We start from the raw sequence: 17791 nt of genomic DNA, 5'->3' as shown, positions 1-17791 counted from the left end.
TTTTTTGTTGTTGTTGTTTTGTTTTGTGAGGTAGGGTCTCACTCTGGCTCAGGCTGACCTGGCATTCACTATGTAGTCTCAGGGTGGCCTTGAACTCTCCGCGATCCTCCTACCTCTGCCTCCCAAGTGCTGGGATTAAAGGCGTATGCCAACATGCCTGGCTACATATTGTTTTTATTTATTTGAGAAAGGGAAAGAGGGAGAAAGAGAGAGAGAGATAGAGAGAGACAGAGAAAGAGAGAGAGGGAGAGAATGGGTGTGCCAGGGCCTCCAGGAACTGCAAAGGAGCTCCAGATGCATGTATCCCCTTGTGCGTCTGGCCTATGTGGGTCCTGGGGAATTGAGCCTGGGTCCTTTGGCTTTGCAGGCAAGTGTCTTGACCACTAGGCCATCTCTCCAGCCCTCCTGCATTTCTTATACTTATAATCCCAGATGGGGTGTCAATTTGTTAATTTGGGGGGGTATAAAGCAGACTTTGAAGAACAGGACACTCCTTCAGTCTTAAGACCCCTTCAAAAGAGTCTGCATTCTTTCTCTTGTCCTAATACAGGTCAGCTGATCCAATCTCAATGGTTATAATCTCTCATAGAACTGTAGCTGAATGGACAGCAGTTTTGGCCCAAGGATTTCTTTCTGTGCCACATCCTTCTGCTTACACCAGTCTGTTTCTATGCAGTGCAACCCTGAACAAGTTCTCAGGACATGGGCATAACAGCAAGTCTCTCACATAAACTGCTTCTAGTGCAGTTCAGGCAAAGCTCTTCCTCACCCTCATAAGCCAAACCTCCCAGTCCTTAGTTCTTACTGAATTCAGGTCTTTCAACTCTGACCAGAATAGTCCATCAAACTGTATTTACAGCACTGCATGGCATCTCTTAGGTCAAGATTTCAGCTCCAAAAGGCCAAAAGCCACACAATTAGGTGTCTAGCAGCAGACTCCACTCTTCAGTACCAACTTTACTGTTTCAGTCAGGTTCACATTGCTGGCAGAAAGCCCCCGACCAAGAGCAGCTTGTGGGAAAAAAAGGTTTATTTTGGTTTACAGATTCAAGGGGAAGCTCCATGATGGCAGTGGAAAATGATGACATGAGCAGAGAGGGTGGACATCACCTCCTGGTCAACATTAGATGGAGAACAGGAACAGGAGAGCATGCCAAACACTGGAAAGAGAACACTGGCTATAATGCCCATAAGCCTGCCTCCAGCAATACACTGACTCTAGGAGGTGTTAATTTCCAAGTCTTTACCAGCTGGGGACCTATCATTCAAAACACCTATGTTTATAGGGGACACCTGAATCAAACCACCACACTCAGGAACCAAACATTAATTCAAATACTGGCAGTATGGTTTTGAGAAATTTACTTAACTTCTCTGTGACTGGTTTTCTCCTCATGGTAATTCACGTATCACTGGGTTTAATACTTAATGCAGGGCCTGGGATGTATCTCGTTCAGTAGAGTGCTTGCCTAGCATGCTTAAGCCTCTGGGTTTGATCCCCTGTACTGCACAAATCAGGCACGGTGGTATATGCCTATAATCCCAGAACTCAGAAGGTAGAGGAGTAGGATCAGAAGTTCAAGGTCATCTTCAGCTACATGGTAAATTAAAGCCAGTCTGGGTTACATGAAACCTTGTTTCCTACAAAACAACTAAACGGGGCTGGAGAGATGGTTTAGTGGTTAAGGTGCTTGTCTGCAAAGTCTAAGGACTAAGGATTCTCCAGAACCCATGTAAAGCCAGATGCACAAGGTGGCACATGCGTCTGGAGGTCGTTTGTAGTGCCTGGAGGTCCTGGCATGCACATTCTCTCTCTCTATCTGCTTCTCCCCCCCCCCTCTCTTTTTCCTTCTCTTTCTTACTCTCCCTTTTATTTATTTATTTATTGGATTTTCGAGGAAGGGTTTCATTCTAGCCCAGGCTGACCTGGAATTCACTATGTACTCTCAGGATGGCCTGGTACTCATGGCAATCCTTCTACCTCTGCCACCCGAGTGCTGGGATTAAAGGCGTGTGCCACCATGTTTGGCTTCCCTCTATCTTTTACTTTTTAATTTTTTTTCTGTTTTATTTATTTATTTGAGAGGGACAGACAGAGAGAGAATGAGGCAGAGAGAGAGAGAGAGAGAGAGAGAGAGAGAGAGAGAGAGAGTGGGGGGAGGGAAGGAGGGAGAGAATGGGCGCGCCAGAGCCTCCAGCCATTGCAAATGAGCTAAAGACGTGTGTGCCCCCTTGTGCATCTGGCTAACGTGGGTCCTGGGGAATTGAGCCTCGAACCGGGGTCCTTAGGCTTCACAGGCAAGCGCTTAACTGCTAAGCCATCTCTCTAGCCCTCTATCTTTTAAATAAATAAGTAAATAAAAATATTTAAAAAACAACTAAACAAAATAAATAGCAACAACTTAATACAAATAAAGCATTCAGGCTGTATCTGGCACACTGTAACTTCTATTTGGGTGTTTATTGTTATTACAGGAGAGAACTGTCTAAAAAATGAGATTAGTTTAGTGAATGCAGTTCTCTTGAACCATTAAAAGTAATGTCTTTGTTCATGTCAGTAGAAAATGACTCAAATATGTTACATCAAGTGAATAGAGAAAGATGTGATAAATCTGTATACAATATATATAAATTACAACACACAAAGCAATATTCAGCTGATTCATGGATGTGTAGTAAGCACACAAGGCAGGTCTACCATATGCAGTCTTCATGGTAATGTCTCCCTGTGAGGAAAGAGAAAAGAAGATTTCAACTGCAGCTGTAGTTTTTTTTTTTCTCAATTTTTATTAACATCTTCCATGATTATAAAAAATATCCCATGGTAATACCCTCCCTCCCCCTTTGAAATTCCATTCTCCATCATATCTCCTCCTCATCTCAATCAGTCTCTCTTTTATTTTGATGTCATGATCTTTTCCTCCTCTTATGATAGTCGTATGTAGGTAGTGTCAGGTACTGTGAGGTCATGGATGTCCAGGCCATTTTTGTGTCTGGAGGGAGCACATTGTAAGGAGTCCTACCCTTCCTTTGGCTCTTATATTTTTTCTGCCACCTCTTCCGCATTAGACCCTGAGCCTTGGAAGATGTGATCGAGATGTTACTCAGTACTCCAGTTACTTCATTCCAGCACTATGATACCTTCTGAGTCGTCCCAAGGTCACTGCCATCTGAAAGGAGAAGATTCTCTACCCAAAGTGAGAGTAGCATTAATATAAGGGTATGAATATTAAAAGAAGTGCTTACTGGGCAGTTTGATAAGCATAGTATATACATTTGTCCAGACAGCAGCAGACATTACACTCCTAGGGCTCATAACTACCCCTGTTTTATGTTTTCAGTATCATGATGTATTCCCTCCCATGGAGCAGACCTCCAGTTCAATTAGAGGGCAGTTGGTTTCCACCATGATAGATGTGCCACTTTGCTCCCATTGGCTCATTTGGCCTGGCTGGCCAATTATAAGGCTTGCAGTGTCCACTGTTGAGTATCTTCACTGGTGGTATCTCTTTCTCCCAATGAACTGCATGCAGCCCATGCAGCTTCTCACTATAGCGTGTTGGTCTTTCATTCTGAACAGCTCTCATATATTCCTCTTTGCTCTGCCTTAATCCATAGTCTTTTGTCTATATTCCCAGAATCTTTCTTAATATTATTGTTTTTTTTTAAATATTTTTTGTTCATTTTTTATTTATTTATTTGAGAGCGCCAGACACAGAGAGAAAGACAGATAGAGGGAGAGAGAGAGAATGGGCGCGCCAGGGCTTCCAGCCTCTGCAAACGAACTCCAGACGCGTGCGCCCCCTTGTGCATCTGGCTAACGTGGGACCTGGGGAACCGAGCCTCGAACCGGGGTCCTTAGGCTTCACAGGCAAGCGCTTAACCGCTAAGCCATCTCTCCAGCCCTGTTTTTTTTTTTTTTTTTTTGAGGCAAGGTCTTGCTTCAGCCCAGGCTGACCTGAAACTCACTCCTTTTATTTATTTTTATTTGCTTTTGGTTATGTGAGTGTTTGTGGTTCTTGGGCTTGAACTTTGGGTCTTGGGCATGGTAGGCAAACCCTCTACCACTGAGCTATACAACTAGTCCTAGGATCTTTTAAAAATATTTTATCTTTATTTATTTGAGGGGGGTGGGGAGGGAGAGGATGGGCACACCAGGACCTCCAGCTGCTGCAAACAAACTCCAGACACAAGTGCCACCTTGTGCATCTGGTTTACGTGGGAATTGAGCCTGGGCCCTTTGACTTTGCAGGCAAGCACCTTAACTGTCAAGCCATCTTTCCGGCACCTAAGATGTCTCTTGAACTGGCCCCAGCCTTATTGTGGGTCCTCTTCGAGCCGTTCAGTGTCCAGGTGTCACCACGCTTGCTGGCGTTCTGGGGACAGAGCCAGGTACCAAGGCTATGGCAGAAAATTCATGGCTCTGGTTTGCAGAGGGGACAGAGTGACAGAAAGTAGATGCTCCTACATCAGGTGGCAACGGAACTGTGCAGGAGGTTAGATAGGGCGATGGTCAAGTGACAAGGGCGACGTGGGTCCTCGCAGTGAGTCTGGAGAACTGAGATAATATTTGAGGAGAGATGGTGTATGCATTGGCCATGTTGGCTGTGGGAAGGAGATTCCTGGGACTTGGGATGTTAGACAAAGCCACAGGTTGGGAACATGAAAATTCAGGGTGTGTCAGGTACACAGAGTGGACAGGTGCCTGTGGGAGGCAGGATCAAAGACGTAGACGTGTCGCTCCTGGAAAGGATTTCAGGTTGTACTCCAAGGTGAAGGGAGACAGGCACTGGGGTTTGGAGTGTGGCCCCTGGTGTTACAGATATCATTCAGGATGCCTGTGTAGAGGATACCACCAAGGGAGGGTGGAAGTGGAGAAGGTAGGGAAGGGAGGAAGTTAAGAGGCTGTTACAACTGTCCAGATGGAAGACTTCATACTCTGCACAAGAAAGAATGTTGAGAAGTGATGGGATATGTCCTTCTGAACTTCCTTCTAAACCAAGTCCCTAGTTCAGGCTAAACTTTCACAACTGAAAGGGGCTACAGAGATGGCTCAGCAGTTAAAGGCACTGCTTGCAGAACTGACAGCCTGGGTTCAGTTCTCCAGTACCTGCGTAAAGTCAGATGCACCAGGTGGTGTTTGGAGTTTGTCTGCACTGGCAGGAGGCCCTGGTGCTCCCATACTCTTTCTTTGTCCACCTTTCTCTCAAATAAATAAATAAAAATATAATAAAACCTTAAACAATGAAAACTGAGTAATGCAATATTTCTCTTCTGACTGAGGATGCCTGTTAACGCCCTGCCCCACAGGCGCCTGTTGTGAAATGGGGAGGTGGCGTGGGGTGTGGAGTCCCCAGGAGAAGCGAGAGGAGAGGTAGTGGTCAGAGTCCAAATGAGCGTTGCATGCAGGGCTGTGCTGGGATGCAGGAGTGCTTCGGAGGCACGCTCTTGCGCTATGCTATAATTGCTGCGACCACCATTAGGATAAAGACAGGGAGGACAAGCAACTCGGAGGGTGGATTTTGTTTTCATCTGACTCCGATATGATATATAGGGTTCCCGGCAAGGGCAAGGTGTATGTCTTAAAAGCTGTGAGCGGCCAATAGTAAAGCACCCAAGGTGGGTTCATCAAGAATCTAAAACAAGCCGGGAGTGGTGGCGCACGCCTTTAATCCCAGCACTTGGGAGGCGGAGGTGGGAGGAATGCCCTGAGTTAGAAGCCACCCTGAGAATACATAGTGAATTCCAGGTCAGCCTGGGCTAGAGCGGAATCCTACCTCGAAACACACACACACACACACACACACACATGTTTTGGCTGTTCTTTTAACTCTTCATTCATTTATTTATTTGTGTGTGTGTGTGTGTGTGTGTGAGAGAGAGAGAGAGAGAGAGAGATTGAGAGAGAGAGAGAGAAATAGGCATAGCAGGGTCTCTTGCTGCTGCAAATGAATTAAGTCCTGTGTGGCTTTACGTGGCTGGCTCAGGAACTGAAGCTGGCTGGCAGGCTTTAAGCCCCAGCCTGTTGTCCAGGACCAGTGTCATCATTGTTGGGAGGAATAGGATATGCTTATGTGATCTGGTTTGTTTGGTTTTTGAGATGGGGGTCTCAATATGTTGCCAAGGCTCCTAACAATGTACACAGGTTTAAAAAAAATATTTATTTGAGAGCGACAGACAGAGAAACAGGCAGATAGAGAGAGAGAGAATGGGAGCGCCAGGGCCTCCAGCCACTGCAAATGAACTCCAGACGTGTGTGCCCCCTTGTGCATCTGGCTAACATGGGTCCTGGGTAATTGAGCCTCGAACTGGGGTCCTTAGGCTTCACAGGCAAGCACTTAACCGCTAAGCCATCTCTCCAGCCCTGTACACAGGTTTTTGAGGTAGGGTCTCACTCTGTCCCAGGCTGTCCTGGAACACACAGCCATCCTGCTACCTCTGCTTCCTGAGTGCTGGGATTAAAGGCGTGCACCACCACACCCAGCTTTTTAGTGATACTTTTATGTACTTGTATAGCTTACTGTTCACTACGGAAATATCATTTATTTATCCTGTTTTGAAAAAAAAAATTGTGTGTGTTTACACACATGTGCATGTCAAGGCCTCTTTACTGCTGCAAATAAATGCCAGATGCATGTATTACCTTTTGCATTTGGGGACACATGAGTACCTGGGATTCAGACCTTGGCTATCAGGCTTTGCAAACAAGCACTTTTAAACCACTGAGCCATCTCCCAGCCCAGCCCCTGTTTTGGAGTACTGATAGGATTAAGGTAAGTTTAGGACTGGTTTAGAAAGGAAGCCACTTACCTGGTATGATTACTGGAGCATTGGAAGCCCAAGAGATCCTTCTAGTCATTTTACCAAAGCCTGAACAGAGGCGGAGATTAATTTATTTGACTGCTTGTGGCTATTTAATCTCCTTGGATTAAATTTCGCAGTCATTTAGTGTGAATGGTCTTATTAGCACTTTTTCTAGAGGAGGAAGGGAGTGAGGAGATGGGTAAGGCATGCAGGGAAAGTGAAAGAGGACATAGGACTGAATGCTAATGTTACCCCCAAATGCATATGCTGGAGCCCAATGCCCAGTGTGGTTCTGTTGAGAGGTAGTCTTCCTGGGCAATGATTATGTCACAAGAGTTCTGTCCTCATGAATGGGATTAGATTCTTAAAAAAAGTCTCCTAGGTTGTTCTGTCCTGTGAAGATGCAGCAAGAAGGCACTATTTGGTCTTTGGAGTTGGCTCAGCAGTTAAAGCCTGCTTGTAAAGCCAGATACACAAAATGGTGCATATGTCTGGAGTTTATTTGTTTGCAATGCAAGAGGCTCTGGAGTGCCTATTCTCTCCTTGTGAATATAAATAAAAATTGCTTTTGTTTTATTTTATTTTATTTTTTTGAGAGAGTCAGAGAGACAGAGAAAGATAAAGAGGCAGAGAAAGAAAGAGACAGAATGGGCGCGGCAAGGCCTTGCAGATGAGTGCGCCCCCTTGTGCTCCTGTGCAACATTGCATGCTTGCATCACTTGGCGCCTGGCTATGTGGGACCTGGAGATTCCAACATCCATGCTTAGGCTTAGCAGGCAAGCATTTTAACCACGAAGCCATCTCTCCAGCTTATAAATAATTTAAAACTATTTTATTTATTTGAAAAAGAGAAAGAGACAGACAGAATGGGTATGTCAGGGTATGTAGCCTCTGCAAATTAATTCTAGATACATGTGTCACTTTGTGTATCTGGCTTATGTGGGTTCTGGGGAATTGAACCTTGGGTCCTTAGGCTTTGCAGGCAAGCTCCTTAACTGCTAAGCCATCTCTCCAGTCCTGAATATAGGTAAATTTAAAAAGAAAAAGAAAAAAATTGAAGGCATCATCTTTGAAGCAGAGCAAGGACTCACCAGACACTATTTATTGGCACTTTGATATGGAACTTCCCCAGCCTCTAGAACTGTGAGCAGTACATTTCTGTGGGTTATAAATTACCCAATATAAGGTTCTTTCTTCCTGTTTTTCTTTTTTCAATTTTTCAAGGTAAGGTCTCACTCTAGTCCAGGCTGACCTGGAATTCACTATGTAGTCTCAGGGTGGCCTGGAACTCACAGCAATCCTCCTACCTCTGCCTCTGAGTGCTGGGATTAAAGGGGTGTGCCCCCATGCCCAGCCTTCCTTTTTTTCTTTACGCGAACTCCAGATGCATGCGCACCTTGTTCATCTGGCTTATGTGGGTACTGAGGAATCAAACCTGGGTCCTTATGCTTTGCAGACAAGTACCTTAATTGCTAAGCCATCTTTCCAGCCAAGTTTTAGTTTTTTTTTTTTTAAATATCAGCTATATGGGCTACCAGAGTGGCCCATTTAAACCTTGCTGATTGCACCATTTCATCCAGGGTGGTCTGATGTGAGAAATCTTTTGCTCACCACATTGTCAGCCTAAACTTGGAAACACACAGCCAAACTCTCGAAGTTCTCAAAGCATTTAATGTACTTAGCAATTCCGGCTCTAAGCAAACTAGAGGCTTATTTACATGTGATTGTTTTGTCTTAAAGTTACCATTTATAACAATCCCCACAAGAATTTAGATTAGAATAATACTTCTGGAAACCTATCTGATAATATTTATCCACAACCCTGGAATATTCTTTCACAGATTATTCAATTTTTAGAACTTTCATCTAAAGAAATGTTTATATTGGTGTGTAATATTTAAAGACACACAAAGAAAGAAAATAACATGCCTAATTATAGAGGAGAAACAGTTAAACATATTAAGCTACATCAGTAAAACAGAGTGCTACTCTGTGTGCAAAAATATGTCAAAGAATTCTTAATGACTTGAGAAAATGCTTCTTTTATAATGTTAAGAAGAAAACAAAATGGGTTACAAACAAGCACACGTCTCTGTTGAGAAGCTGCTTTTCCTCTCTGCGCCAGGTTCTGGCTAGTGCCAATTCCAAGCTGACCACAGGTTCCTGGGAGGTCACACTTTAAGCATGGCAGATGTGCCTCAAGTGAGTATTTGCCCTCCGTGCCTCATTAGCTTCCTGTCTCCCCTCTCCCATCATGTGGCTGTAGACATACTTTCCTCTGGGGGCTGGTTAAGTTAGGGTAGGGAAAGGACCTGGCCCTGATCCATTACAGCCCCTGACCTCCTGCTTTCGTGGTTGAATCTCAGGTGAATGTGGGATTCTGCCCACCCCAAGCCCGAGTTCTCCCACAACCTTCCTGCCAGATTCCTTAAGGAAGAAGTGGCTATTCATTGTGAGTACTGATCTATGTGTAGGATAGGAGGCTGGAGCAACTGACGGCTGTCAGGACCTAGCTCTCTGAGTCAGACTCAGTGGAGATGGGCAGGGGAGGAACGGAGAGACAGAGATAGGAAAAAGCAGCCGGCTCAGGGCTGGAGAGATGGTTTAGTGGTTAAGGCGCTTGCCTGAGAAGCCTAAGAACGTGTGTTCGAATCTCCAGGTCCCACGCAGCCAGACACACAGTGACGCAAGCGTGCAATGTCACACATGCACACAAGGGGCGCGAGTGTCTGGAGTTTGTCTGCAGTGGCTGAAGGCCCTGGCACGCCCATTCTGTCTTTCTCTCTCTGCCTCTCTCTCTCAAAATAAATTTTTAAAAAGTTGGCTCAATCACAGTGTGGGAAGGACTATCAGGAGGCATTGATCCCACCACAGAGACTGACTGATGCATTCGTGACCCCACAGTGAACACCAATTACCCCAGTGAGGAGAACTTCAGTGGATTGGGGTTGGCGGGGAGAGGATACAAGAGTATAACTTGATGGGAAGATGATACACACTTGGTAAGTTCATAGAATAAAATTCATAATAAAAAATAGTAGAGGGCTGGAGAGGTGGCTTAGCAGTTAAGGCGCTTGCCTGCCAAGCCTAAGAATGCATGTTCAAATCTCCAGGTCTTACGTAGCCAGACACAGTGATGCAAGCATGCAATATCACACATGTGCCACAAGGAGGCGCACGTGTCTAGAGTTTGTTTGCAGTGGCTGAAGGCCCTGGTGCCCATTGTTTCTCTCTCCCTCTCTGCCTCTTTCTCTCTCTTAAAATAAATTTAAAAAAATTTAGAAAAATACTAGAGAGACTAGTTGAAGGGAGTGGAAGGAGCTTAGGGTGGGGGGTGGACAAACAGGAAGCCAGGGGACTATGATCAAAATAAATTTTGTACATAAATAAAAATCGTCAATAATTAAAACAAAAAAGTGAACAGGCTCAAACCTGTCTGAAGTCTCACCCAGCTCTTGTAGTTCACAGATGCAGAGCACTGTGATGCAGATTCAGTTTAAGTGGTGTTCTTGTACGCAAGGGAATGGCGTTGATGATGGACTCTGGGCTTTCGGTGTTTGGTTGGAGGCTGTCTGGGATTGAGATGGATGAACTAATGCAGTGTTTATTTGAACTAGTCAAGTTGGCAGGGTCCAGGAAGGTGACCCACTTAGTCTTTACAAGGAGTAAAAACCTAGTTATGGCATAGTCGCAACTTTATGTGTGTGTGTGTGTGGGGGGTGTCATATGCTAAGGAGGATATTGATGGAGGGTTGACTAGGGAAAGTAGCCAGGCTGATGAGGGACTGACGGTGACGGTGCCTGGACAGTGGATGGAAAAGCCATGGCTGTCTGGCTTGGTGAAGAACAGTGTAATGTATATATACTGTGATGTACTGAAGGAGCTGACTTCAAATGAGGACCTATTTTGCAGAACATACAAGCTGCTCTGTATGCACAAGGCAGGGCCCTAGGGAGCTACTTACTAAAACACAGGTCTTGACTCAATGGCAAAAACAAATTCCCCAAACTCAACAAAGTTCCCAAGTGGGCTGTCTTGGAAAACATGAGTTTAAGGAATTTGGAAAACTGCTTGGTGAGAATGTACTTAGAGACATTTCTGAGATTGGTTTTGCCCTTATGGGTAATTCCAGAAGAGTTTCTAAAATTTATGAAAAAAAAATCTAGACTTACTGGCTTGTGTTTTCATTGAGATTAGTTGGCAACTGAGAACAGATTGCTTGCTTAACAATTTGGCCTAATCAAGAGTTGGCTTTGCTTCTAAATGTTTTTATTGCTCCTTCAGTGGCCAAGTGAATTGAAGGGAAAGTTTGGTCCAAACCCTTGTGGCTCAGAGAGTTCATATGCCCAAGTTTACGTACTTGGCTAATGGCAGAGTTGAGGTTCCTGACTCCCAGTTTTCTCCTTTTTTTTTTTTTAAAAATTATTGTGTCTGTGACAGTTTGGAGCTGGAATGACTCCCAGAGGCCTGTGTGTTAAAGACTTGGATTTCAGCTCGGAAGGTGGTGGAACCTCTAAGAGACAGGAGCTAGTGGGTGGTTTTAGGTCACTGAACATATCAATTACTTTCACAGTGCTGGGACAAAATATCAGACCAGAAGCAACTCTGGGAAAGAAAAGGGCTTAACCCAGCTTCCAGTTCCAGAACGTGTAATCTATCATGGTGGAGAAAGATAGCAGGTACAGGAAGCTGGCTTCACATGATCACAGCAGCAAGGGGAGAGAGAGAGAGAGAGAGAGAGAGAGAGAGAGAGGACAGAGGCAAGAGAGAGGTGGAATTTGGTTATAACACCTCAAGGTCCACCTCCAGTGACACATGTTGCACTTCCTCCAGCAAGGTTCCATCTCCTGAAGGTTTCTACAACCTTCCAACGCAGCACCAGTAGCTGGGGATTAGGTATTCAAACACATGAGTCTATGGGGGTCATTTTGCATTCAAACCACCATAGTGAGGGTGTACATTCAAAGGAGATTGTAGGATGCCAGTATTCCCCCTCCGCACCCTCTTTGCTTCCTGGCTCTGTGGGATAAGCACCTTGTTCTGCCCCGTACGCCTGCCACAGGCTCAGAAGCATCGGGGCCAGTTGACTGGGACTGAAGCCAACACAACTGTGAGTCGAAGAAACCCTTCCTTCTTGGTTACCTTGCCACGACAGAGAGGAACACCACAGGGTCTTAAAGGGAGACACGAGATTTTTTCAGGTATTGTTTTCTGATCTATAGTCGGCTTCTCAGCACAAATGAAACAAAAACATACCGAGATGTTGGGAGTCACAGACGGTTGGTTTCGGAGCCTGCTGAATGCCTTGATAGCCTGGTATCTTGGGGGCTTCAAACTTGGGCTTCCAACTCATCTTACCCTTCTGTCCCTTTGAAGAATAACTGGGAGGAAGGGAAACACATAATATAAAAATAAATCGGGGGCTGGAGAGATGGCTTAGCGGTTAAGCGCTTGCCTGTGAAGCCTAAGGACCCCGTTCGAGGCTCGGCTCCCCAGGTCCCACGTTAGCCAGATGCACAAGGGGGCGCACGCGTCTGGAGTTCGTTTGCAGAGGCTGGAAGCCCTGGCGCGCCCATTCTCTCTCTCTCCCTCCATTTGTCTTTCTCTCTGTGTCTGTTGCTCTCAAATAAATTTAAAAAAATAAATAAATAAAATTAAAACAAAATAAATCGGGCAAGAAAAATGCACTTTTTGGACAAAATTTTTTAAATTAAAAAATTTTCTTTTTTACTTGAGAGAGAGAAGCGTGGACAAATGGGCACACCAGGGCCTCCAGCCACTGCAAACGAACTCCAGATGCATACACCACCTTGTGCATCTGACTTTAAATGGCTACTGGGAAATCAAACCCTGGTCTTTAGGCTTTGGAGGCAAGTGCCTTAACTGCTGAGCCATCTCTACAGCCCTTGACAATATATATATATATATATATTTTTTTTTTTGTGAGCTAACACTATATTAAAATTTTTAAAAAATTGCTGAGTGACAAAGTGTTAACAGAACTTTACCCGTGGTTAAGTGCTCAGTTCTGTGGAAGTCTGGGCCTGGCTTGGCTGGGCTCTATGCTTCAGGTTTTCCCGTAGGCTTCAGCAAGGTGACTTCTAGAACCCGGCTCTTCTTGGAGGTGTGGATCTCTCAGGCACACGTGGGAGATATGATATTTCCTTCTGTTGGGGCCCTAAGAATGAAGCCCGTGCTTCCCAGCTGACAACTGGACTTGTTCTCGGCTCCCTCACTCCTCCATGGCTTCAGGCACCTCCACCCCCAAGGACAGCACTGGAAAATTCCCTTGCTTTCAGTGGCTATCGTAGTGTCCATCTCTGACCTTCTGTGTCACTAGCCAGAGACTTCAAGGCCCAGGAGAGTAGATCAGGTGCCTTAAAGTCACGTGAGATGCTCTCTCATTGTGTCTACCTGTTCCACTCACATAGGAAGGGGAGGGCAGGAACAGGACCTGGGTCACACAGTGTCATCTTAGACTTCTGCTACCATACTTATCTCACTACCACATTCCTGCACCTTCAGCTTCCTCTCTTTTATCCAAACAGACAACTTGCTTTGCACTGATGCACAAAAGACCCTGGCATAGCCAAAACTGTCTTCAGCAAAAAGAATACTGCAGGAGGTATCACCATGCCTGACTTCAAGCCACAACAATACAAACAGGATGGTACTGGCGCAAAAATAGACCTGCAAATCAATAAAATGAAAGATTCAAATATGTAACTATATGTAACTGCAACCTCCTGATTTTTTACAAAGAGGCCAAAAACATACATTGGAGAAAAGACAGCATTTTCAACAACTAATGGTCCTGGGAAAACTGGGTAGCTACATATAGACTGAAACTAGATCCTTGTGTCTCATTCTGCACAAAACTCTGCATTAACTGTGTCAGGGACCTCAATGTAAGACCTGAAACCCTGACAGTACTAAAGGAAAAAGTAGGGAAAGCATTTCAAGATAAAGGTATAGGGAAGGGCTTTTAATTTATTTATCTTTATTTATTTATTGGTTTCTGGAGGTAGGGTCTCATTCTAGCTCAGGTTGACCTGGAATTCACTATGTAGTCTCAGGGTGGCCTGGAACTCATGGCCATTCTCCTACCTCTGCCTTTGGAGTGCTGAGATTAAAGGCGTATGCCACCACACCTGGCTATGTTTTCTTTTCCTTCCCTCTTCCTTCTTCCTTCTTCCTTCTTCCCCCTTCCCCCTTCCCCCTTCCCTTCCCTTCTCTTCTCTTTTATTTTCTTTGTTTTTTTTGAGGTAGAGTCTCACTGTAGCCCAGGCTGACCTGGAATTCACTATGTAGTCTCAGGGTGGCCTCCAACTCTCAGTGATCCTCCTACCTCTGCTTCCCAAGTGCTAGGATTAAAGGTGTGCGCCACCATGCCTGGCTTTTTTTTTTTTTTTTTTTTTTTTTAGAGAGGAAGGGAGAGAGAGAGAAAGAGGCAGACAGAGAGAGAATTGACCCATCAGGGCCTCCAGCCGCTGTGCTCCACCTTGTGCATCTGGATTATGTGTGTCCTGGGAAGTTGAACCTGGATCCTTTGGCTTTGCAGGCAAGCGCTTTAACTGCTAAGCCATCTCTCCAGGGGTAAGGCTTTTTAAATATGACCCTAGTTGCCCAGGAAATAAGGCAATCAATAACTGGTATCTTAGGAAACTAAATAGCTAGTATACACCTAAGAAAACCACAAACTAAGTTAAGAGACAGCCTACAGAATGGGAGAAAATCTTTGCCAGCTATATATCTGACATAGGATTAATGTCTAGAATATACAAAGAACTCAGAAATTAAACAATAAAAAACCCAAAACTGAACAGTCCACTCTTACAAGAAGAAATTCAGGCCAGGTGTTATGGTGCACATCTTTAATCCCAGCACTTGGAAGGCAGAGGTAGGAAGATCACTGTGAGTTTGAGACCAGCTTGAGACTACATAGTGAATTCCAGGTCTGCCTGGGCTAGAATGAGATCCTACCTTGAAACAACAACAACAAAAAAGAAATACAAATGACCAATAAATATTAAAAATGTTTAGCCAGGCATGGTGGCACATGCCTTTAAGCCTAACACTCTGGAAGCAAAAGTAAGAGGATCACCATGAGTTTGAGAACAGCCTGAGTCTAAGTAGTAAATTTCAGGTCATATCCAGGTCAACCTGAGCTACAACTAGACTCTACCTTGAAAAAGCAAAATAAAACAAAAATGTTCAACATCTTTAACCATCAGGGAAATGCAAATTAAAACTACTTTGAGATTATATCTCACCCCAGTCAAAATGACTATCATCTAAAATTCAAATGACAACAAATGTTGGCAAAGTTGTGGGGAAAGAGAAACCCTTATTCACTGTTGGTAGGAGTGTGAAAAAGAAAAATGATCCCAAGAGGGAGGAATTATAATTACTTTGTTTATTAAACTGATAAGAACAGATACTATGCTTCATCTTAGCCAAAAACAATTTCCCACTTATGGATTCTATATGACTCCCAGCAATCCTGGGTAGCAGGGGGAAACACCCTTGGCCCTTGCTGAGAGGTCCCTTCACCCAAAGCTGCCCAGCCAGAGATTCTGGTCTTGGGAATATATTTAGACTGGAGGAGTCACTTTTCCATATCAGAATGCAAGTTTATGTTTCTCATTTTCTCTTGTTTTAAAGGGTACAAAGAGTAGGATAGGATCATTTTAGCCAGTTTAAGTTTTCCCGAAATGAAATCCAAATAACAAAATTATATTCTTTGGCTCACATTCATCTTGTGGTCACTTGGGGTCCTCAGATCTCAGGTTCTTTTTTTTTTTTTTAAGAACCAGTTTCTTTTTTAAACATTAAAAAAATTATTTGTGAAAGAGAGAGAGAGAGAGAGAGGGAGAGAGAGAGAGAGGGAGAGAGAAGCAGAGAGGGGGAAGAGGAGAGGAAAGGAAAGGGAGAGAGAGAAAGAGGGGGAAGGGGGAATGAGGATGGGCATACCATGTGAACTTTGGATGTATTCACCACTTTGTGCATCTGGCTTTACGTGGGTACTGAGGAATCAAACCAGAGCCAACAGGCACTGCAGACAAGAACCTTAGCCACTGAACCACTCCCCAGTCCCTTAACTACCTTCTCATACTTGCCTTTTCTATCTATGCCTCTTGAGATGACTCATTAGTAATCATGTATAGACTAAATATGAGCAGCACATAATTGATACAAGACAAACTACAATGGATTTATGGTGAAAAGCTTTTTACCCACTTTTCCTAAAAACAAATTTAAGTTGCTTTCTATCCAGTTTAATCATATTCTACTTCCATATTGTTTGTCTTTCCCAATCTTATGTTCTGCTCATTTTCCCTAAACCTTTGAGTCTTCAGTGTATATCAGACCCTATTTTGTGCCTGAGGTTCATGTTCTCCATACTGAGCAAAACAACGTTCCGGCTCTCTGAGCTCTGGTCTGGGCTCTGGGATCCAAGGCTGTAGATTGGTAACCATTCGGAATGAAGGTGACATCATCATGATGGATTTTACAGAAGGCGCCAACCATCCCATTAACGTGATGTGTGTACATGCTATCTGCAGGTGTTTAGAGATGTTAGAGAGAACAGCTGAAATGGAAAACTGAAACAGGCAAGAAAGAATGGAAAACCCAGGAGTAGATTCCTTGCATAGCTGCTGTCTAGAAATGATCTGCAGCTAAAAATTAGAGAAGATAAGATAAGGCAATTTGGGATTGAGATTCATCAAAAATGGTAAAACTGAGGTTATAATTTAATTTACTTGCAAGGAGATTAGGGGAGAGAGAAAGTAGGGGGGAGAGAGAGAGTGCGCACGTGAGAGCAAGAGAGAGAGAGAGAAAGAGAGAGAGCGCCTGCTTGCTTGCCAGGGCCTCTTGACACTGCAAACAAACCTCAGATGCCTACGTCAGGCTTTGCAAGCAAGTTTCTTGAACCACTGAGACATCTCCCTAGCCCAAGGCTATACTTTTAAAATTCATTCCTTAGTTTATTTAATTTTTTTAAGACTTAGGGAGACTTTATTAGATTAAGGGAAGAAAGTAAAGAGAGCTCCTGCCACGTGAAAGGCAGGAAAAAGAGCCCACCCTCTCCATTTCAGCCCAGATGGACTGAGCCGAGGGGGGACTTACCACAGCAGAGACCTGGAGGTTCAGGAGAGATGACCAGAGTGCCGCCCCACCTGGTAAGCACCTATCCAGTCCTTAGTTTAAAGAAGTTAAATTATACAGAAGGAAATTTCACACAAGTTAAAGTGAAGAACAAATTGTTTTGTGGTCTTGGAAATTTTTTTCTTCTTTGCTGTCCTTTGGGGATTTAGAAGAAAAAAAAAGCAATTTTCCTTTTTGCCCAAACAGATAGTTGTTCCAATCCACTGTGTGTGAGCTGGTATTATTGTGGTATGCATCTGTGTACATATTTAATTTGTATCTATTTTATTTATTTGAGGGGGGGAGAGGGGGAGGGAGAGAATGGGCATGCCAGAGCCTTCAGCTGCTGCAACAAACTCCAAATGCATGTGCTACCTTGTGCACCTGGCTTATGTGGGTACTGGGGAATCGAACCTGGGATTTCTTTTTTTTTCTTTTTTTTTTTTTGTCTTTGCAGGCAAGCACCTTATCTGCTAAGCCATCTCTCCAGCCCCATGTACATATTTAAGACTTGTCAGATAAGCAATAAATAAATAAGTACATAAATCAGTACTTACCAGATAGTCTGTGTTGGGCACGTATCAGCTCACTGCTCATTTGCAAGTGTGTTTGCTCCGACAGCCACATTCGAAGTTTCATCTGTAGTCTTTACAAGACTCCACTGGTCTGATAGCACCTTTTGTAGTCTAGGGCCTGACCGTCCCCACCAGGGAGATTGCACAGTGTCTGTCAGGAAAAAGACGCCTCAGCTGCTGTGGCTGGGAGCTGAGTGGGACTGTCACTGCCGCTGTAGACAGGTGGCAGTATGGCATGCTGATTCCACACCAAGGGCTAGCT

At 44.3% G+C, this 17791-nt stretch overlaps 1 long non-coding RNA gene across 1 annotated transcript; it reads right to left on the bottom strand.

Moving 5' to 3' along the window:
- Positions 1-2553: 2553 nt before the first annotated feature.
- On the bottom strand, positions 2554-17647 carry LOC123458602. Its single transcript, XR_006635737.1, has 4 exons — positions 17512-17647; positions 12814-13495; positions 12062-12186; positions 2554-2726 (listed from the first exon to the last, which is right to left on the bottom strand). It is a non-coding gene; the product is annotated as an uncharacterized LOC123458602 (long non-coding RNA).
- Positions 17648-17791: the final 144 nt, after the last annotated feature.

This window comes from Jaculus jaculus, chromosome 2, assembly GCF_020740685.1.
Source record: "Jaculus jaculus isolate mJacJac1 chromosome 2, mJacJac1.mat.Y.cur, whole genome shotgun sequence".
Taxonomy (NCBI): Eukaryota; Metazoa; Chordata; class Mammalia; order Rodentia; family Dipodidae; genus Jaculus; species Jaculus jaculus.
The sequence above is the reverse complement of the archived record's forward strand: the minus strand, read 5'-3'. Positions and strand labels throughout refer to the sequence as shown.